Source organism: Delphinapterus leucas, chromosome 11 (assembly GCF_059928025.1).
Source record: "Delphinapterus leucas isolate spDelLeu-1000000601 "Yukka" chromosome 11, BTC_Dleu_Yukka2, whole genome shotgun sequence".
Classification (NCBI taxonomy): domain Eukaryota; kingdom Metazoa; phylum Chordata; class Mammalia; order Artiodactyla; family Monodontidae; genus Delphinapterus; species Delphinapterus leucas.
In genome coordinates, this window is record NC_143139.1 from 28,341,062 (window position 1) to 28,364,214 (window position 23,153).

The window sequence follows — 23,153 nt, forward strand, 5'->3', positions numbered from 1 at the left end:
CTTCTCAGAAAGCAGAACTTCTACAGGTGCCTTCTCAGTTTAGGTGTGGAAGGGTAAGGATTGAGAAAGCATATGTTAGTTCTCAATATAAAATCCTTACCAATGTGATTACTGAGGCTGGCTTATGCAACTGTAAAACAGATCTTATGCATGCACCAGTTTAGAAGGGAGGTGTATTCTACTACTCTGCACTAATTTAATGGTCAACACTAGGTTGAACACACACTGCTGAGAAATAAACATAAAATGCTGGTATTTGGTGCAGTGGTGAAATGTAATGCATCAGAGGAAGAAGATAAAGACTGTAGGAGCTGAAGTAGTATAACAAACATAGGGGGTGTTGTCACTGCTATTTGTATCATAAGAGTTTAAGCTTGGCCCATTTGCTTGCAAATGTGAGGTGTTTATTACCATAAAAATGGATATTTTCCCCAAACTCCAGGCAGGTTTATGTTTAACTGTGATTCACTAAAATCCATAAACCTCCCATAGACCTGATGACCAGTAACAAGCAACAAGCAAATTGTGGCTAGCCAACCAAACTACTGATTGGTAAAGCTGGGATTTCAAAGGAAAACTTGCTGCCATTAATTTAAGTAGCATTTTTGTAATAAAAAAAATATATTTTTTAATTAAGATAAAACTCAGATATCCAGCCTCCCAGTTCTCCCTTATCTTAAAGATCTTTTACATTTATGACAATAGTCTATACAAGGCATTCCTCTTTACACCAGTAGCACCTTGACCTTTTTTAGATTTAACTTTCAAAAGCAGATCTACACACATGAAAATGATAAAAGGAAAGACCATTGAAGACTGTAACCAAATATATTTGCATTTTTGCATTTGTGAATCCAAACCTCCAGTATCCACTCTTTCAATTTACACAGGGAAAATTACAAAACAGTACTTTCGTGCTACATATTTCTTATAAATAAAATAATTCTCTTTGACTTTTAGAAGTGCAAGCTTATAACTGTGATATCTCTCACAGAAATCTTAAAAATTCTGAGTTATGGAAATTCTGCTTAGAACCTATCCTCTTCCATTGCTATGTGTGTTTTATATAACTTAAGTAATAGTCACCGAGAAAATGTTCTATTAAAGCACTTTAAACACAACACTTTGATATTGGTAAGTGTGGACAAGCCTTGTATAACCAGAGCTCACCACACTTGTGGTAGGAACCTAATATTGAAGCCTTAGAAAATGGCTGGATCATTTACTCTCTCATGGTAGTTTTCTGACTGTGTAAATTCTACCCCTGTTTGGTTCATTGTTTAAATTCAATGTTTAGGCCTCCTGCCACTCAATACTAATCAAGAACTTGGGTGAGAGAAGCAATAGTTACTGGTTTCCATTACTCAGTTGAGATTAATTATGCAATTACTCAATCACATCTCAAGAACATGTAATACATCCATCTGGATAAAACCTGTCCAACAGAGTGGCAAATCTGGACCCAAGTGCAATGGTCAGGTTTCCTCAACTGCACACTGACATGCCATGCTGAAGTCATGGTGAAACTTTCTAAGAAGCAGTTTTTGAACATTTAGATCTGTTTTGTTCTTGTTAAATTTGTTACCCTGCAGAGTTGAGTGATTAACAAAGGGGTACAGTTCTCTTTGGTCTCAGTGTTAGGAATCTGTGCTGCTCACTTGTGTCCTATTCTGAAAAGACCCTGTTTATCATGAAACAAGATTTTTGCCTCTGAAGTTGGTTGTTAAAAGAGCTTAAGCCAAATTTGTGGCACATCTCTAGCACGATATGTTTTCATGATGTGCTAGGAATCCTCAGCAACCTTTTCGGATATCTTACTCTTATTTTCCCTTTGCTTCAATTTCCTCACACAGTTTAGTTCACTATGTCTTATTATAAGCTTCCTTGGATCTTTTCAGAATAAGACAGAACATAAATAAAGAATGAATAAAATACTTGTTCTCCCTTCTGAATCTTGTTAAAGATGATTATTTTGCATAAAACACTTAATTTGCATGTCATACAAATGCAATGCCATCCTTGTGCTGTAGAGGAGAAAATGTATTGAGTCACAAATTACATTTCATGCTCCAAGACAAGATTTCTGTGACATACAGAAAACACATCATTGCATCTATTCAGATACAGAGAAATGGATGATCAAGAATTGATGATTTGTCAAAAGGTCATAAACATAAGTGGCAACAGCAATGAAATAGCCAAGCCTAGACATAAGGTACTTTGTCTCAAGAATACATCTGAAGAATCTGGGTGGATAAGTGAATAATTCTCAGGTCAATTTTGTCATAGATCTCTTGAAATGCATGGGAATTTTTAGTTTCCTTTGTCAACTGCCGTTCTTCAAATGCTATATATTAAATCATAGATAAGTACTTTAAAGTAAGTATTGAAGGTGGTTTTCACTGATTTATTCTTATAATTATCTTTTTCCCTATCATCAACCATTACTAGATTCTTCTGAGATTAAAAGAAAAGTAATTTAATATTTTTATCTGTTCACAACTGTCAATACTGTAATGTTGAAACAATTCTCACTATACAGAGAAATATGATGAAAAGTACTTTGATAATAAATTACAATCAACAATTTCCTTGAGATTCAATAATAGTTAGTGCTTTGCTATTTCCTGTTACTTTAATTGTAACTAAAATAATTATTCTATGTTATAAGTCTCAATCTCTCTGACTGCACATACAAAATAAAGTTTACTGCAGGGTGGTTGATCTGATTTGTGTCCACTTACATCTCTAATTTTTTTCCAAAAATTTTTTACAATTGATATATGTTACTTAAAATCTGAGGAAATAAACCAATATTGAGAGCAAACTGATTAATATTATAGGTAGTAACTTGGCTCTAAAATGCCTTGTTTGAGTAAAGTGATTAAATTTTTGAATAAAATCTGAATATTATAATCATTTCTATGCTCTATTAATAGTGGAAAATGGGTATTATGTATATTCATATTTATATCTGAAACATGTAGGACATGTTTAACAAAGTGTCCATCTTCCCCTACTTTTGGTATCTTGTTTCACTTATCTTTTACTCTACTGCTTTGCTATTATCTCCTCTAAGAAATCTTTCCTGCTTTATGCTCTTCCTCTTTGTTTAAAAAAAAAACCCCAATTCTCTCTATCATCATACTTCCTATATTGTATAACAGCTGCTGTTTATATATCTCCCCTCTTAGCTTTTATAGCATACTTGAAGTTAAGAAAGATGATAATTTCATCTCAGTATTCTCAGCATCTACTTCAGTGCCTGGTAACCAATGGGAATTTTTGAATGTTGCAAATATACTCAAGTTAATATCATGGTCATGCTGTAATCTTACCTTGCCAGTAATATTAACAATTTTGCCTCTCATGAATTTTATTTAGTCCAAAAGAATGGCACAAGTGCAAAACATATTAGCCATTGCTACTCTATTTCTTTGAAACAACTCTGAGGGTTATGTTGATAACTGTTATTTTCCCATAGAAATGCACCCACATAATCACACAAAAGACATAGAAAAAAGAGATGAGAATATTGCCTTTGCTTGGTGTTTCCAATGATCTTCCTGAAGATCAACCTGCTTTAGGCAGAATAGATGATGCTTATTTTCCTCTCAGTCATTAAACTAATTTTTGCACATAGGTACAAATGACAAATACATACTGAATCCATCTCATCCCTCTCTCTCTCATCATGTTGTCTTGAGTAAATCAGTCACTTTGGGGTCTTTATGTCTTCACCTAAAAATTGGAGGCAATGTCTATTTACTGTTTTGAAAATAATCCTAGATAATTCATTTGAATTCTTTCTGTGAAAGGTGTTTGATTCCTTATAAAAGACATTACTGAAATACATTTTTCTGATTAGTAAGTAATATGACTCTAGACACTTATATGTATAGTTTTAAAGAAGCTTTAATCAAAATAACCCTTTGAAGATGTAACAGGCTTATGAATTGATATTTGGGAGTTACACATATACCTGTGGCTTGTACTGATCTTATGTAAGAATGCTTAATTCATTAAGCATACCTCTCTTTTGGAGTGTGACATATTTCAGGTGTGCATTAAAGAATGTCTCAAATGAGAACTTGTAAACAAACTGTATATTAAAGATAATTTCTCTAATTGGGATACTGAAAAGATTTCAGCACAAAAATTGGCAGGATCTTTCCTATTTGAAACCAAGCTATTAATTCCATAATTACAAGTAAAATGTACCATGGGACTTGTGATTTCCCATGATCACCACAAAAAGTCTTTATAAGTCCAGATAACAATAGCATATCAGCTGTTCCTGATTTTGCTTTTTTTTTTTTCTTTCCTTCTAGTCAAAGCTTTTGACTTTGAACCAACTTTTCAGCATTTAGGAATTTTTTATTAATGAGATGACACTAGCCTTCACTGATTCTTAAAATTTCAACAAAATCAAGTCTTTTTTTTCTTGTAACTTCCTCAAATCCAGACAGAGAATTTAGTTTCCTTTAAAAAGTCAGAAATATGTCTTTAACTATTCCTCAGTTATGATTTGGTCTATACTTAAATCTACAGAACTATCATGATTCTTAATTAATTGCCCCAGTAAACACAGATTATCAGCACATTCTGACAAAAGTAATTTTTTTCTTTGTAATGTCCTGGTTTGTTTTTACTGATAGGAATTATTATATATAAGATATATATGAATGTATTCAACATAGAAGTTTTCATTTATCTCCAGTTTTGTTGAAATTTTAAGTAATTTCAGAAGGTTTACATTTTCTTTGCTCCTTCTGTAGATTACAACAACACTTCTGAGCCTCCAAGAAACAGATATCACCCTCAAACATTATCAATTCCCAGGAGAAAAAGGCTAATTTTATCAGTTTATTAACATCTGCTCCTTGATCCATTTCTAATACAGGCAGAAATTTTAAAAGATATAAATACCATATATATATATATAAAATAAGTCTTCATTTCCTTTTGGGTGTAGATATATATAAAATTTTATATAATCATATATAATGTTACATCTACATAATCATACATTTTAGTAAGTTTATATTTCACCTATTATTACTTAATATTTTGCTTATTAACTTTATTTTCACTTATTTTTTTATCTACACAAAGAGTTAGACAAACCACATTTTCTAAGATAAAGACAATATTTTTAATGTGGTTTAGATATAGCAAATGGTATATGCCATAATAAAGGAACTGTTCTTTATGATGATTTATCAGATTGAAACCAAAATTGTACGCCTAAATACTCCAATTTTTAAAAAAATACATGCTATATACTTATTTTTAAAGTGTATTTTATATTATATACATTACTTTCAATGTTAGATTATTTAAACTGCATGTGTATCTATACTGCAAATTTTAACTACACATAAAGTCTAACTCTTGAAAGAGAATTACCTTCATTTTTTTTCTATTGCCTCTAATAAGCTTAATGCACCAAAATATTGTCAAGCAAAAACTCCTCATTCAAATTCAAATTTGCCTAATCAAATAAAAAATGTGTCATATCTAAAGCCAAAAATTCTTAATGTAAAATAACTTTTACCTAGCAACAGTTTCACAAATGCAATTTAATTCATTATAAGGCAGGATGGAGCTTCTTTAGCTCTATAGGACCTTTGGATATTCTTCTACGATTATATGAATTAGGAAGTTAACTGAGATAACATCTGAAGTAAAAATCTCCAATTTTATGGAGTTTTATTTTTAATTGTATTTATATATTTATTTAAAAATATATTATTTATTTATGGTTGGGTTGGGTCTGTTGCTGTGTGCAGGCTTTCTCTAGTTGCAGCGAGTGGAGGCTACTCTTCGTTGCAGTGCGCGGGCTTCTCATTGCGGTGGCTTCTCTTGCTGCGGAGCACAGGCTCTAGGTGCGTGGTCTTCAGTAGGTGCACCACGCAGGCTCAGTAGTTGTGGTGCACAGGCTTAGTTGCTCCGCAGCATGTGAGATCTTCCCAGACCAGGGCTCGAACCCGTGTCCCCTGCATTGGCAGGCGGATTCTTTACCACTGTGCCACCAGGGAAGTCCCCAATTTTGTGGATTTTTAAATACTTATGTTATGCATGTCACATACTTTTCTCTGTAATTTCAAGGTGATTGAATTCTAATCTTTAGCTTGAGCGTTAATCTCTGGAAAGAAATGTCTGTGTGATTCAGTATCCCGTTTCTAAAATATACACTATCAGTTAGTGAATGTTATTTTTTTCAGACTAATGAGAATTAATAAAAATAATCAGTATTACTATAATAAGCAAAGCAAAACAAAACAAAACAAATGGAACAGAAGCAGTATTAACATAAAATAATAATAAATTTGATGTTGGCCAAAGGATCAAAGTTTAAAAAAATGGGATTCCATGCTTTTGTAGCTTCTTAGTCTTTCTTTGTCATTGGTTTATGCCCAAATAAATGCAATTCAAAGTAATCACTTTCTCTCCAGCATATTAATACAGTAAGACCCCTACCTATGAACCTTCAAGTTGCAAACTTTCAAAGATGCAAACGTGCATGAAATTGAAGCTTGCCCTCCACCTCCTATTGCTGAAGATCCCTCAGCTCTATCATCTCCCAACTCCTCTCCCTCCTCCACTCAGTAACTCTTCTTGCCTGTTCACTTGATGCCAGCCCCTGTATGCCAGCTGTTGTACTGTACTACTGTGTTTTTCAAGTTACTGTACTGTAAGATTAAAAATGTTTTCTTTATTTCTTTGTGTTTGTTTGTTCTTTATGTATTATTTGTGTGAAAAGTATTATAAACCTATTACAGTACAGTACTATATAGCCGATTGTGTTAGTTGGGTACCTAGGCTAAAGTTGTTGGACTTACTACAAATTGGACTTATGAACGTGCTCTTGTAATGGAACTCATTTGTACTTAGGAAACTTAATGTAACCTTTATTCAAGACTAAAAAAAAAAGCACACAAACACCAGTCATAAGAAGGTAGGCTCAATTCATAGTTTAAAAAATTTTATTTTAGCTATGTATCATATGCTTTTATAAATTGATTGCTAACACACTGGTATATTTCTGGGCTAGTGCTCATAAATTAGTACTTAATTTATGTATTACTTTTTTCACTCAAACTTGCCTGAGTTCATAGATAAATCTATTTGCTCATCTATCTAGATTTGCTATAATATTGCTAGCTTTGTTTATTCTCTGTAAGCATTGACTACTACTGTAATGTCTTTAAGAGATAATGATATCATCTTAACTTGTCTTGCTTTCTCACAATGTTTAAGACTGGAACACAGGGATGCTATCATTTCTCTAACCAAGGTTTGTACTGATAGGAAAGTGCAAGCGAAAAAACCTGACAGGAGTAATACCCACACACACACACACACACACACACACACACACACACACAATTCCCAGCCTGAAATAGCAAAAGCTGGCAAGTTGCATACTACAGTCCACTGCTCCCTATGGTTAAGGTCTTTTCAGTGGCGAACAATCCCTTCTTCGCCTCTGGCATATTTTCTCTATTCTATGTGTAGGGACACTTTTTCCTACAGTGGTGTCAGAGTTGCCAACAAACATCATAAGTGTTTTAGCTCCACTGCCATCCTTACTTGTGGAAGGATGCTCTCTCTGGCCACCGGTCTCCATACTGCCCATTACCTTCCTGACAGACTGAGGTACTCCAGAAGAGACAAGAGAGATCAACTGCAAGTGGTAAGTCACAAAGATGAGGAAATTAAAGTAAATTTGCTATTGAAGTTCTTTCAAACCTATGGGGAAAAATGCATTTTGGAGAGCTTTCTTTGATCAGTGTCAAGGTTTCAGATTTAACAGACTTACAAGCTAAAAAAAAGTGTGTTTACGCAGTAGAAAAATATGAATTATTGCTGTTGTAGTTTCTAATTAACATGTATAGATAATTCAGGTAATTCAAGTCTGAAAGCAGTCATCCAAATTGCCTAGAATACTTATCTCAAATAAAACCAAGTAATTCACAAAATTTACTTTTATTTTGTGCTGTGTAGATCAGGCATTGGTAGTAAAAAATGTACATGCTATAAATTTAAAAAATGATCATCTCACTTTGGTGAAATTTCACATTTAAAGCTGACAGAGTTTACTGTAATCCTTGGCATAGATCTCATGTGGCAGCTCAGAACTTGCAGATTTCAAAGACTTTCAGCTACAGGGAGTTGTGTGCTTATTTTTATATTAATATACTTCACATTAATATAAAAATAGTAACTACTTATCACCATTCAGATTTATAAGATCTTTTTGAATACCTATATAACTATTCTTTCCACTTCTCTAAATGAATATTATTTTCTTGTACTACTTATGGAGAAACAAACTTTTGAGGTATTTTGGGTGGCTCTAATAATTCTTTATGTTTTTGAGCAGTGTAATTTTTATGATAATGGGTTTAACAGTGTAAATATCTTCAAAGTATTAGGATATTGAAATAAGATAATATAAAAGTTTTTTTTTTGGTTAGAAGCTTGAATAAATTAATATATTTTTAACTGTATGAGGTTCCAGAAGACTATGAAGCAAAATTTCAGAATACCTGAGTTTTCGAGAGATACAGATCTAAGACATTAATCAACATTAAAAGTACTGAGTGAGTACTTTTAGATGGATAATCCCTATTTGTAGAAGCTCCTCTTCTTTAATACTAAGCATAGTAGGAAACTTGTGCTTAAAACCCAACCTAAACATCTGTGAATTTTCTAGTGGAAATCAAAGAACTATCCATGCAACTCAGTAAAGATAATGTTTTCCTGTTGGTTCTACCTTTGGGTTCTACTGACTCTGGTTAAGTCATTAGGCTTCTTAGTAAAAGTTTTCACCCCTCAAAATCATAAAATATACTTTCTCATCCACTTCAGAAAAAAAGTTTAATTGATTAACTTGAGTTGTTCTGAACAGAACACCAGAAATATGTTTTGGGTTCTTGGAAGAAATGTACTATATTAGAAAATGGCCATAAATGCATAACCTCAATATATGTTAAAATTAATTTGAGAGGTTAAAATATAAATTTACAATACATACATTCCATTGGCTTGCTTGTTTAAAATATGCTCTCTATATACAAATATATTAGCATGTAATATAAAGTGAATATATGCTCAACTCTTTTTACATATTAAATATCTTATTCTATACAGTTAGTAAAATAACAATAAAGAACTATTTAGAGAGTAATGGCTTCAAATGGGCATTGTGAATGTGTGAAGATTTAAATATAAGAATATTTTTATATAGATCTAAATAAATATTCCAATTTTGAATTCACTTTAAACATAAATCATAGGGAAAACTGCACATCAAAAATTCTTCTCTAGTTTGTATGTTTATTCTGTTCTACAGATAAAATCACAAATTAAGGCCAAAAAATATGAGTTAACAAGTATTGTGTCTCTATTCCAGAGTCATAATCATAGAATAATTCTAGTAAATCAAGCAACTTAAGTAGCATGATCATTAAATAGACATATATTTTCATATGTTGATAAAATTTTATTTCAAGTGTGTATCAAGCTCAAGATTTAGCAGATTTGCTTCTGAAAAAGGTTGCAAATAATTCTGCAACACCCCTTAGTGTTGCATATATGACTGTAATTAATACATGCCATATATATAATTAACCTGAAATTCAAAAGTTAATAGTCCAGATTACTTTGACTTCCTTAGAAACATTACATAATACATATTATATATAGGAGAAATTGTGATACCAAATTTAGTTCTTTTTAAGGACCTTATTTACTACTCACAATATAGTTACTGAGTACTCCCTCTAACTGAATCTTAATGCCAAACAATTACATTTAATCTGTTTAAATAGGCACACAGAATAAATAAGAAAAATGCAAGAGAATGGCTTATTCTCAGATATTCCTTGATTGTGCCAAATTGAGTGCAATGCCAAAGATGGAAATTTTATGTGGTGCTAGCATAATATTAAGATGTGACTAATTTTTAGTAACATAAATCTTAATGTGGGCTATAATACATGGCTTAAACTATAATGCAGAAATGATTCTAAACATTATAAAATGTACATACAAGAGAAAGTTGTGCCTTCCATTTCTAATGAAGTGGATAATTGAAGCAATTACTTAGATAATATAAATACACTATTATCTGTATACTTTAAATAAAACCTATTCTTCAGTTTTTGTTTTCCCATCTTCAACTTGCATGTATAGGCACAAATTAGAAATTGTGAGTACCAAAACTATGCACCCAAACAGGTTGGAACTAAGAATATCATAACTGAACATCAGAGTTTAAATATCAAAAACAGAGTAGAAATGCTTGATGTAGGAGAGCAATGAATCAAACTTCAGGACATTAAGTATCTTTTAGGTAGCTCAGCTCAGTCATTTGGTTAAAAACTTTTTAAAATAAATAAATAACACCAAATTCTCAAATATATCTGAACATTTACCAAAGCTAAGTTTTCACTGGTAGTGACAATATTCTGTGTCTTAGTTTTCCTTCAGATCAATACAATTTGTCTTTTTAAAATAAATAAATAACACCAAGTTCTCAAATATATCTGAACATTTACCAAAGCTAAGTTTTCACTGGTAGTGACAATATTCTGTGTCTTAGTTTTCCTTCAGATCAATACAATTTGCCTTTTAAGTGTGATTTGACTATAACATGAATAAGTGGCTAAAATCTTATTTTTGTCTTGTTTTAATTCTTTCAGGTTATGTCTGCTATAGTTACCATCAAATGCTAAAAGGAAGAACCTGTGCTTCAAAGGAAAGATTCTGGACGTCTGAATATCACGTTCCATTTTTCCTACACTAAGATGATGGGAGATAAAAGCAGCACTTAGAAAGGCAGTTATGTCAGAGAAATAAACAGTAGTTTGCTTTGAAAGCTATGACTACCTAATAGTCATATAAAATAGACAAGTCACTTCCACATTCTGAGCCTTAATTTTCATATCTAAAAAAGAAGGACAAGCATCATTACTAGCAAAAAGTCTTCATACTCACAACCAGAAGTTTCATTTAACTGTAAGACCTTTATGGCCAGCTCTGCAGAATTTTCTCCTAAGACTCTCATGAAGCAATCACATATACTTAAATTGTTCCAAATAAATTTTTAAAGTAGAAGGTTCTCCAATTTATACCTTTAATTTATATTCCAACATCTCTCCAATTCCCTAGTCTCATAGCTCTAATAGCCTGATATACATCTCCACTGTGATATATAATTTTGAAAACAGGAATTGGGGGTGGGAAAGAGAAAAGGAAATACTGTAAATGGCAAAATCTTTAGCAGCACATTCTTGGGAGAGATAAAGAGAAACTGGGTAAAACCTAGCCAGGACTTGGAAATATCTGAATCTGTTAGGAAGAGAGAGCTGAGCCATGTGTAAGAAAGCACAACAGAAATAGGTTGATGTCATCTGAAATGTTTTCATTCCTCTGGCATGAGATCATCAGGAGAGTTTTAGTATTATCTGATTGAGACTATAAAATAGGTTTACATTTGGAGTATCATCAAGACTAAGCAAAAGTTAATATTAGAATTTTAAATTCACCAAGTCCAAAACCAAGTCCATTATATCCATAAACATGGTTTAATTGTATTGATCTTCTGTTCCAAATCTCAAAAAAAAAAAAAAATAACAGTTTCACCATCGGAGGTTTTTTATTATCCTATTCCAGAATGATTTTCTAAACTGGTTCTCAACCCAAATGTGCATCAGCATGACCTGGGGAGTTTTTTCAAAAACAAACCTTTAGACTGCACCCCAAGCCTTCTGAAGTAGAATCTGCAAAGATCCTATTTTCAGAAAAGCTCTCCAGGGGATTCTCATGCAAGCCTTCAATTGAGACCACTGCTGTAAATGGTCCACAATGTTTCTGGCAATAAGAAAATTTCAATATATTTTGATCCTGATTACAGAAAAAGATCAATGAGCGTACAAATTATATTAATTAAATGAGTAAGAAAAAATTTAATATATATTCTCTATAAAGATGAATTTGAAATTTGGAACAAATGAGTGATCTGGGAGCCAGTTTAACTTCTGCCAGCTCACTCACCCTTAATTAAGCATCTATACTTGGAATATAGAATTCCACTCATCCGCTCTTCCCAAGCTCATCTGAAGCAACCAGAATTTTTCTGGATTTAATTTAAAGAAAATAATAGATTCTAGCTCAGTAAAAGACACCACATTTTCTATTAACAGCTAATCAAACTACTATTACCAATATTTGTATTTATTGCTAAAGATTTCCTAGATAGACTCCTTTGTTACGTATCCTCCATTGTATATCGGTCCCAGAGGTAAAATCTCTGCTTGTTGACGTAATCATCTATCTCTCAACCCCAGAGATAAAAAGGTATGAATTGGATTAGGAATATCTAGTCACGCTGTAGAAGTGGCGAGTTGGTATGTCAAATTGATTTATTTATAATCTTGGTATTTCTATACATTTGATTGACATCTTTTCTTAAGAGCTCATGGTAAAATTCTTGAGGATAAGGTAATGCATAAAAAAGTAAATAAAAGGGTATTTAATCACACTATCCATAGATAACCTTGCTAATGGTTAGTATACCTTTTCTATTTACATATTTTAAGAACATATTCCAGATACAGTGTATAAAGCTGCACTGTACAATAAGGGAGACATTAGTGAAACGTAGCCATTGATTACTTGAAAACGTGGCTACCAATATGCTGGAGTAGCCTACTAGTAGACTGGCACCAACCTTGGGCTCTCTGGGCCTTGCAGGCAGCTGCCTCAAACTCAGCCCTGCCCCCTAGTGGGCAGACAGGAGCCCTCCACTGTAATGACCCCTCCCCCTGCCAGGGTCCTGCAATTAGACACTCTGGGACTTGCCCCTCCAATCAGTGGGCCCAAACCTGCCTGGGTTTGAACTGAACCTTCCCAGGTTCATCAGCCAGTGGACCAGGACATCTACCAACCACCAGCAGCTAGCACCAACCCTGAGATATCCCAGGCCACACAGCCACCAGCATTGGAACCCCACTGCACCTACCAGCAGGCCACCAGTAATGACACAAGGCAGGGTCTGGCAGACAACAAGGGCAAGAGTCAGCCACGTTTACCAGCATCCCATAGTAGCCAGCACTGACAAAAGAGAAGGGCCTACACTGCCCATACAGGGGGCTCAACTAGAGTGATATGTCTGGTGACCAGAGGGAAGTATGCTGCTCGGCTTAATAGGATGTCTCCAACATAAAGCCACTTCTCCAAGACTGAGAAACATAAGCAACCTACCTAAACATAGAAATAAACATAGAGAATTAGACAAAATGAACAGACAGAAGAATATATTAAAAATGAAGGAATAAGATAAAACCTCAGGAAAAAGAAATAAATGAACTGGAAATAAGGAATATTACCAAGGAGAGTTCAAGGTAATGATCGTAAAGATGCTCAACAAATTTGGGAGAAGAATGTATGAACACAGTAAGAAGGTTATAAAGAACTGGAAAATATAAAGAACAAAACAAAGCTGAAGAATATAATAACTGAAATTTAAAAATCACTAGAAGGGCTTGGTTGAGGAAGATGGCGGAAGAGTAAGACGTGGAGATCACCTTCCTCCCCACAGATACATGAGAAATACATATACACGTGGAACTGCTCCTATAGAACACCCACTGAACGCTGGCAGAAGACCTCAGACCCCGCAAAAGGCAAGAAACTCCCCACGTACCTGGGTAGGGCAAAAGAAAAAACAGAGACAAAAGGATAGGGACAAGACCTGCAACAGTGGGAGGGAGCTGTGAAGGAGGAAAGGTTTCCACACACTAGGAAGCCTCTTCGCGGGCAGAGACTGCGCATGGCAGAGGGGGGAAGCTTTGGAGCCGCAGAGGAGAGAGCAACAACAGGGGTGCGGAGGGCAAGGCGGAGAGATTCCCGCACAGAGGACCGGTGCCGACCAGCACTCACCAGCCCGAGAGGCTTGTCTGCTCACCCGCTGGGATGGGTGGGGGCTGGGAGCTGAGGCTCCGGCTTCGGTCCTATCGTAGGGAGAGGACTGGCGGCATGAACACAGCCTGAAGGGGTTAGTGCACCACGGCCAGCCAGGAGGGAGTCCGGGAAAAAGTCTGGACCTGCCAAAGAGGCAAGAGACTTTTTCTTCCCTCTTTGTTTCCTCGTGTGCGAAGAGAGGGGATTAAAAGTGCTGCTTAAGGGAGCTCCAGAGACGGGCGCGAGCCGCGGCTATCAGAGCGGGCCCCAGAGATGGGCATGAGGTGCTAAGGCTGCTGCTGCCACCACCAATAAGGCTGTGTGTGAGCACAGGTCACTATCCACACCTGCCCTGCTGGGAGCCTGTGCAGCCCACCACTGCCAGGGTCCCAAGATCCAGAGACAACTTCCCTGGGAGAACCCACGGAGTGACTCAGGCTGGCGCAACGTCACACCGGCCTCTGCCACCCCAGGCTCACCCCACATCGGTAGCCCTCCCTCCAAACCGGCCTGAGCCAGAGCCCCTGAATCAGCTGCTCCTTTAACCATGCCTTGTCTGAGCGAAGAACAGGCGCCCTCAGGCGACCTACACGCAGAGGCGGGTCCAATTCTAAAGCTGAGCCCCTGGAGCTGGGCAAACAAAGAAGAGAAAAGGAAATCACTCCGAGCAGCCTCAGGAGCAGTGCATTGAATCTCCACAATCAACTTGATGTACCCTGCATCTGTGGAATACCTGCATAGACAACGAATCATCCAAAATTGAGCAGGTGGACTTTGAGAGCAGGATATATTATTATTTACCCTTTTCCTCTTTTTGTGAGTATGTATGTGTATGCTTCTGTGTGAATTTTGTCTCTATAGCTTTGCTTTCACCATCTGTCCTAGGGTTCTGTCCGTACGTTTTTGTTTTTACTTAAAAAAATTTTTGTTTTTTCTTAATAAGGTTTTTCTTTTTTTTTTGTGGAACACGGGCGTCTCACTGCTGTGGCCTCTCCCGTTGCGGAGCACAGGCTCCAGACATGCAGGCTCAGTGGCCATGGCTCACGGGCCTAGCTGCTCCGCGGCATGTGGGATCTTCCTGGACCAGGGCACGAACCTGTGTCCCCTGCATTGGCAGGCGGACTTGCAACCACTACGCCACCAGGGAAGCCCAATTATTTTGTATTTTAATAAATTTATTTTATCTTACTTTATTTTATTTTATCCTCTTTCTTTCTTTATTTCTTTCTAATTTTTCTCCCTGTTATTCTGAGCCGTGTGGATGAAAGCCTCTAGATGTTCCAGCCAGGAGTCAGTGCTGTGCCTCTGAGGTGGGAGAGCCAACTTCAGGACACAGGTCCACAAGAGACCCCCCCAACACCATGTAATATCAAGCGGGGAAAATCTCCCAGTGATCTCCATCTCAACATCAAGACCCGGCTTCACTCAACAACAAGCAAGCTACAGTGCTGCACACCCTATGCCAAACAACTAGCAAGACAGGAACACAACCCCACCCATTAGCAGAGAGGCTGCATAAAATCATAATAAGGCCACAGACACCCCAAAACACACCACCAGACATGGACCTGCTCAAGAGAAAGCCAAGATGCAGCCTTATCCACCAGAACACAGGCACTAGTCCCCTCCACCAGGAAGCCTATACAACCCACTGAACCAACTTTAGCCACTGGGGACAGACACCAAAAACAACGGGAACTACGAACCTGCAGCCTGCAAAAAGGAGACCCCAAACACAGTAGGATAAGCAAAATGAGAAGACAGAAAAACCCAAGCAGATGAAGGAGCAAGATAAAAACCCACCAGACCTAAAAAATGAAGAGGAAAGAGGCAGTCTACCTGAAAAAGAATTCAGAATAATGACAGTAAAGATGATCCAAAATCTTGGAAATAGAATAGAGAAAATGCAAGAAACACTTAACAAGGACCTAGAAGAACTAAAGAGGAAACAAGCAATGATGAACAACACAATAAATGAAATAAAAAATACTCTAGATGGGATCAATAGCAGAATAACTGAGGCAGAAGAACGGATAAGTGACCTGAAAGATAAAATAGTGGAGATAACTACTGCAGAACAGAATAAAGAAAAAGAATGAAAAGAACAGAGGACAGTCTCAGAGACCTCTGGGACAACATTAAATGCACCAACATTCTCATTATAGGGGTTCCAGAAGAAGAAGAGAAAAAGAAAGGGACTGAGAAAATATTTGAAGAGATTATAGTTGCAAACTTCCCTAATATGGGAAAGGAAATAGTTAATCAAGTCCAGGAAGCACAGAGAGTCTGATACAGGATAAATCCAAAGAGAAACATGCCAAGACAGATATTAAGCAAACTGTCAAAAATTAAATACAAAGAAAACATATTAAAAGCAGCAAGGGAAAAAAACCAAATAACACCGAAGGGAATCCCCATAAAGTTTACAGCTGATCTTTCAGCAGAAACTCTGCAAGCCAGAAGGGACTGGCAGGACATATTTAAAGTGATGAAGGAGAAAAACCTACAACCAAGATCACTCTACCCAGCAAGGATCTCATTCAGATTTGAGGGAGAAATTACAACCTTTACAGACAAGCAAAATTGAGAGAGTTCAGCACCACCAAACCAGCTTTACAACAAATGCTAAAGGAATATCTCTAGGTAAGAAACACAAAAGAAGGAAAAGACGTACAATAACAAACCCAAAACAATTAAGAAAATGGATAAAGGAACATACATATCAATAATTACCTTAAATGTAAATGGATTATATGCTCCCACCAAAAGACAAAGACTGGCTGAATGGATACAAAAACAAGACCCATATATATGCTGTCGACAACAGACCAACTTCAGACCTAGGAACACATACAGACTGAAAGTGAGGGGATTGAAAAAGATATTCCAGGCAAATGGAAACCAAAAGAAAGCTGGAGTAGCAATTCTCATATCAGACAAGATAGACTTAAAAATAAAAACTATTAGAAGAGACAAAGAAGGACACTACATAATGATCAAGGAATTGATCCAAGAAGATATAACAATTGTAAATATTTATGCACCCAACATAGGAGCACCTCAATATATAAGGCAAATATTAACAGCCATAAAAGGGGAAATCGACAGTAACACATTCATAGTAAGGGAATTTAACACCCCAGCTTCACCAATGGACAGATCATCCAAAATGAAAAATAAATATGGAAACACAAGCTTTAAATGATACATTAAACAATATGAACTTAATTTATATCTATAGGACATTCCGTCCAAAAACAAAAGAATACACATTTTTCTCAACTGCTCATGGAACATTCTCCAGGATAGATCATATCTTCAGTCACAAATCAAGCTTAGGTAAATTTAAGAAAATTGAAATCGTATCAAGTATCTTTCCGACCACAACGCTATGAGACTAGATATTAATTACAGGAAAAGATCTGTAAAAAATACAAACACATGGAGGCTATACAATACACTACTTAATAACGAAGTGATCACTGAAGAAATTAAAGAGGAAATCAAAAAATACCTAGAAACAAATGACAGTGGAGAAACGATGACCCAAAACCTATGGGATGCACCAAAAGCAGTTAAGAGGGAAGTTTATAGCAATACAATCCTACCTTAACAAACAGGAATCATCTCAAATAAACAACCTAACTTTGCACATAAAGCAATTAGAGGAGGAAGAACAAAAACCCCCAAAGTTAGCAGAAGGAAAGAAATCATAAAGATCAGGTCAGAAATAAATGAAAAAGAAATGAAGGAAATGATACCAAAGATCAATAAAACTAAAAGCTGGTTCTTTTAAGAGAGAAACAAAACTGATAAACCATTAGCCAGACTCATCAAGAGAAAAAGGAAGAAGACTGAAATCAATAGAATTAGAAATGAAAAGGGAGAAGTAACAACTGACACTGCAGAGATACAAAAGATCATGAGAGATTACTACAAGTAACTCTATGCCAATAAAACGGACAACCTGGAAGAAATGGACACATTCTTAGAAATGCACAACCTGCCAAGACTGAACCAGGAAGAAATAGAAAATATGAACAGACCACTCACAAGCACTAAAATTGAAACTGTGATTAAAAATCTTCCAACAAACAAAAGCCCAGGACCAGATGGCTTCACAGGCGAATTCTATCAAACATTTAGAGAAGAGCTAACACCTATCCTTCTCAAACTCTTCCAAAATATAGCAGAGAGAGGAACACTCCCAAACTCATTCTAAGAGGCCACCATCACCCTGATACCAAAACTAGACAAAGATGTCACAAAGAAAGCAAACTACAGGCCAATATCACTGAACATAGATGCAAAAATCCTCAACAAAATACTAGCAAACAGAATCCAACATAACATTAAAAGGATCATACACCATGATCAAGTGGGGTTAATTCCAGGAATGCAAGGATTCTTCAATATACGCAAATCAATCAACGTGATACAGCATATTAACAAATTGAAGGAGAAAAACCATATGGTCATCTCAATAGATGCAGAGAAAGCTTTCAACAAAATTCAACACCCATTCACGATTAAAACCCTGCAGAGGTAACTTTCCTCAACATAATAAAGGCACAAACCCACAGCCAACATCATCCTCAATGGTGAAAAACTGAAAGCATTTCCACTAAGATCAGGAAGAAGACAAGGTTGCCCACTCTCACCACTATTATTCAACATAGTTTTAGAAGTTTTAGCCACAACAATAACAGAAGAAAAGGAAATAAAAGGAATCCAAATCGGAAAAGAAGAAGTAAAGTTCTCACTGTTTGCAGATGACATGATACTATACACAGAGAATCCTAAAGATGCTACCAGAAAGCTACCAGAGCTAATCAATGAATTTGGTAAAGTAGCAGGATACAAAATTAATGCACAGAAATCTCTGGCATTCCTATACACTAGTGATGAAAAATCTGAAAATGAAATTAAAAAAACACTCCCATTTACCACTGCAACATAAAGAATAAAAAATCTAGGAATAAACCTACCTAAGAACTATACTACAAATCTACACTAATCAAGACAGTATGGTACTGGCACAAAAACAGAAATATAGATCAATGGAATAGGATAGAAAGCCCAAGATAAACCCACACACATATGGTCACCTTATCTTTGATAAAGGAGGCAAGAATATACAGTAGAGAAAAGACAGCCTCTACAATAAGTGGTGGTTGGAAAACTGGACAGGTAGATGTAAAAGAATGAAATTAGAACACTCCCTAACACCATACACAAAAATTAACTCAAAATGGATTAAAGACCTAAAAGTAAGGCTAGACACTATCAAACTCTTATAGGAAAACATAGGCAGAACACTCTATCATATAAACCACAGCAAGATCCTTTTTGACCCACCTCCTAGAGAAATGGAAATAAAAACAAATGGGACCTAATGAAACTTCAAAGCTTTTGCACAGCAAAGGAAACCATAAACAAGACCAAAAGACAACCCTCAGAATGGGAGAAAATATTTGCAAATGAAGCAACTGACAAAGGATTAATCTCCAAAATTTACAAGCAGCTCATGCAGCTCAATAACAAAAAACAAACAACCCAATCCAAAAATGGGCAGAAGACCTAAATAGAGATTTCTTCAAAGAAGATATACAGATTGCCAACAAACACATGAAAGAATGCTCAATGTCATTAATCATGAGAGAAATGCAAATCAAAATTACAATGAGATATTATTTCACACCGGGCAGAATGGCCATCATCAAAAATTCTAGAAACAATAAATGCTGGAGAGCGTGTGGAGAAAAGGGAACACTCTTGCAGTGCTGGTGGGAATGTAAATTGATACAGCCACTATGGAGAACTCAATGGAGGTTCCTTAAAAAACTACAAATAGAACTACCATACCAACCAGCAATCCCACTACTGGGCATATACCCTGAGAAAACTATAATTCAAAAAGAGTCATGTACCAAAATGTTCATTGCACTCTATTTACAATAGCCAGGAGATGGAAGCAACCTAAGTGTCCATCATCGGATGAATGGATAAAGATGTGGCACATATATACAATGGAATATTACTCAGACATAAAAAGAAATGAAATTGAGTTATTTGTAGTGAGGTGGATGGACCTAGAATCTGTCATACAGAGTGAAGTAAGTCTGAAAGAGAAAAACAAATACCATATGCTAACACATATATATGGAATTTAAGAAAAAAAAAAAAAAGGTCATGAAGAACCTAGGGGTAAGACGGGAAGAAAGACACAGGCCTAGTAGAGAATGGACTTGAGGATATGGGGAGGGGGAAGGGTAAGCTGTGACAAAGTGAGAGAGTGGCATGGACATATATACACTACCAAACGTAAAATAGATAGCTAGTGGGAAGCAGCCGCATAGCACAGGGAGATCAGCTTGGTGCTTTGTTACCACCTAGAGGGGTGGGATAGCGAGGGTGGGAGGGAGGGAGACGCAAGAGGGAAGAGATATGGGAACATATGTTTATGTATAACTGATTCACTTTGTTATAAAGCAGAAACTAACACACCATTGTAAAGCAATTATACTCCAATAAAAAAAAAGTCACTAGAAGGATTCGATGGTAGATTAGATGGTAAATAGGAAAAAATCAGGCAACTAGTAGACAGGTTAGTGAAAATCATCCAAGCTGAAAAGAAAAAAAGAAAAGAAAAGGATTTTTAAAAATGAGGACAATTTAAGGGATTTCTGGGACAACACGAAGTGCACTAACATTTACACTAGAGGGGTTCTAGACGAAAAGGAGAGAAATAAACAGGCAGAGAAATTCAATGAAGAAATAATAGCCCCAAACTTCCCTAATGTGGAAAGGAAACAGATATCCAGGACCTAAAAGCACAAAGAGTCTGAAACAAGATGAACCCAAAGGGGTCCACAGCAAGACACACTGTAATTAAAATGGCAAAACTTAGCTCAAGATGGTGGTGTAGAAGGACATGAGCTTACCTCTTCTTATGAAAACATGAAAATTACAACTAAGTGCTGAACAACCACTGAGAAAAAATTCTGGAACCTACCAAAAGGATACATTACATCCAAAGAAGAAGAAAAAGCCACAGTGAGACAGTATCCGGGGCACAATTGAGATAAAATCAAATCCCACACACGCCGGGTGGGCGACCCACAAACTGGAAAATAATTATACCATAGTAGTTCTCCCACAGGAGTGAATGTCCTGAGCCCCACTTCAGGCTTCCCAGCCTGGGGGTCTGGCCATGGGAGAAGGAACCCCCAGAGCATCTGGTTTTGAAGAACAGAAGGGTTTAATTGCAGGAATTCCACAGGACTGGGGTAAACAGAAACTCCACTCTTTGAGGGCACACACAAGGTCTTGTGCACAACAGGGTCCAGAAAAAAAGAGCAGTGACCTCATAAGAGATTAGGCCAAACTAACCTTCTAATATTGGAGGGTCTCCTGTGGAGGTTGGGGGTGGCTGCAGCTCACTCCAGGGACACTAACAGCAGTACTTCTGGGGAGTCATGAGCCCTCCTGGAGGCTGCCATTTCTTCCCCAAGACCTAGTCACACCCAAGAATCTGTAGGACCCAGTGCTGGGACACCTCAGTTCAAACAACTAACAGGGAGGGAGCACAGCCACACCCATCAGCAGACAGGCTAAATTTTTTGTGAGCTCAGCCATGACCATCAGGGGGACAAGACTCATCTCCATACACCAGTGGGCAGGAACCAGTCTCTCCCACCAGGAAGCCTACACAAGCCTCTTAGACAGCCTCATCCACTAGGACGCAGACAGCAGAAGCAAGAAGAACTACAATCCTGCAGACTATGGCAGTGTGATAGCAGAGGAATATGTCCCAGATGAAGGAACAACATAAGTAATGATAGTGAAGATAATCCAAGATCTCGGAAAAGGAATGGAGGCACAAAATTGAGAAGATAGAAGAAATGCTTAACAAATACCCAGAAGAAGTAAAAAACAAACAGAGATGAACAATACAATAACTGAAATGAAAAATACACTAGAAGGAATCAATAGCAGAATGACTGAGGCAGAGGAATGGGTAAGTGAGCTGGATGACAGAATGGTGGAAAACATGGCTGTGGAACAGAATAAAGAAAAAAGAATGAAAAGAAATGAAGACAGTATATGACTCCTCTGAAACAACATTAAATGCACCAACATTCACATTATATTGGTCCCAGAATGAGAAGAGAGAGAAAGGACTTGAGAAAATAATTTGAAGACATAATAGCTGAAAACTTCCCTAACAAGGGGAAGGAAACAGTCACCCAAGTCTAGGAAGTGCAGAGAGTCCCAGGCAGGATAAACCCAAGGAATAACGTGCTGAGACATGGAGTAATCAAGTTGACAAAAATTAAAGGAAAGAAAAAATATTAAAAGCAACAATGAAAAAGCAACAAATAATGGACAAGGGAACTCCCATAAGGTTATCAGCTGATTTCTCAGCAGATACTCTGCAGACCAGAAAAGAGTGGCATGATATATTTAAAGTGATGAAATGGAAGAACCTACAACCAAAAATACTCTACCCACCCAGGCTCTCATTCAGATTCAACAGAGAAATCAAAAGCTTTACATAGAAGCAAAAGGTAATAGAATTCAGCACCAAGAGACCAGCTTTGCAATAAATGCTAACGAAACTTCTCTAAGTGGAAAAGCCAAGTCCACTAATACAAAAAAGTAAGTTGCAAATGGAAAAGCTCACCGGTAAAGGCAAATATATGGTAAAGGTAGGAAATCATCTGTACACAAATATGATACCAAAAGCAGCAACTGGGGGAGAGCACAAATGGGCAATCTTGGGAATGCATTCGAAATTAAAAGACCAGCAACATAAAACAATCTTGTTTGTCTATAGGCTGCCATATCAAAACCTCATGGTAACCACAAACTGAAAATCGGCAATAGAAACACACACAAAGAAGAAAAAGGAATCCAAACACAATGCTGAAGTTAGTCAACAAATCACAAGAGAACAGAACAAAGGAGGAAGGTAAGAAAAAAAGACCAATAAAAACAAATCTGAAACAATTAACAAAATGGCAATAAGAACACACATACAATAATTACCTTAAACATAAACTGATTAAATGCTCCAACCAAAAGATACAGACTGGCTGAATGGATACAAAAACAAAACCTGCATATATATTGTCCACAAAAGACCCACTTCAGATATAGGGACACACACAGACTGA

The 23,153-nt window shown here is 36.5% G+C and overlaps 1 protein-coding gene across 18 annotated transcripts in view; it reads right to left on the bottom strand.

Moving 5' to 3' along the window:
* CPNE8 (copine 8) overlaps positions 1–23,153 on the bottom strand; it is a 350,243-nt gene that overhangs the window by 114,182 nt on the left and 212,908 nt on the right. The gene's annotated exons all lie outside the window — the stretch shown is intronic.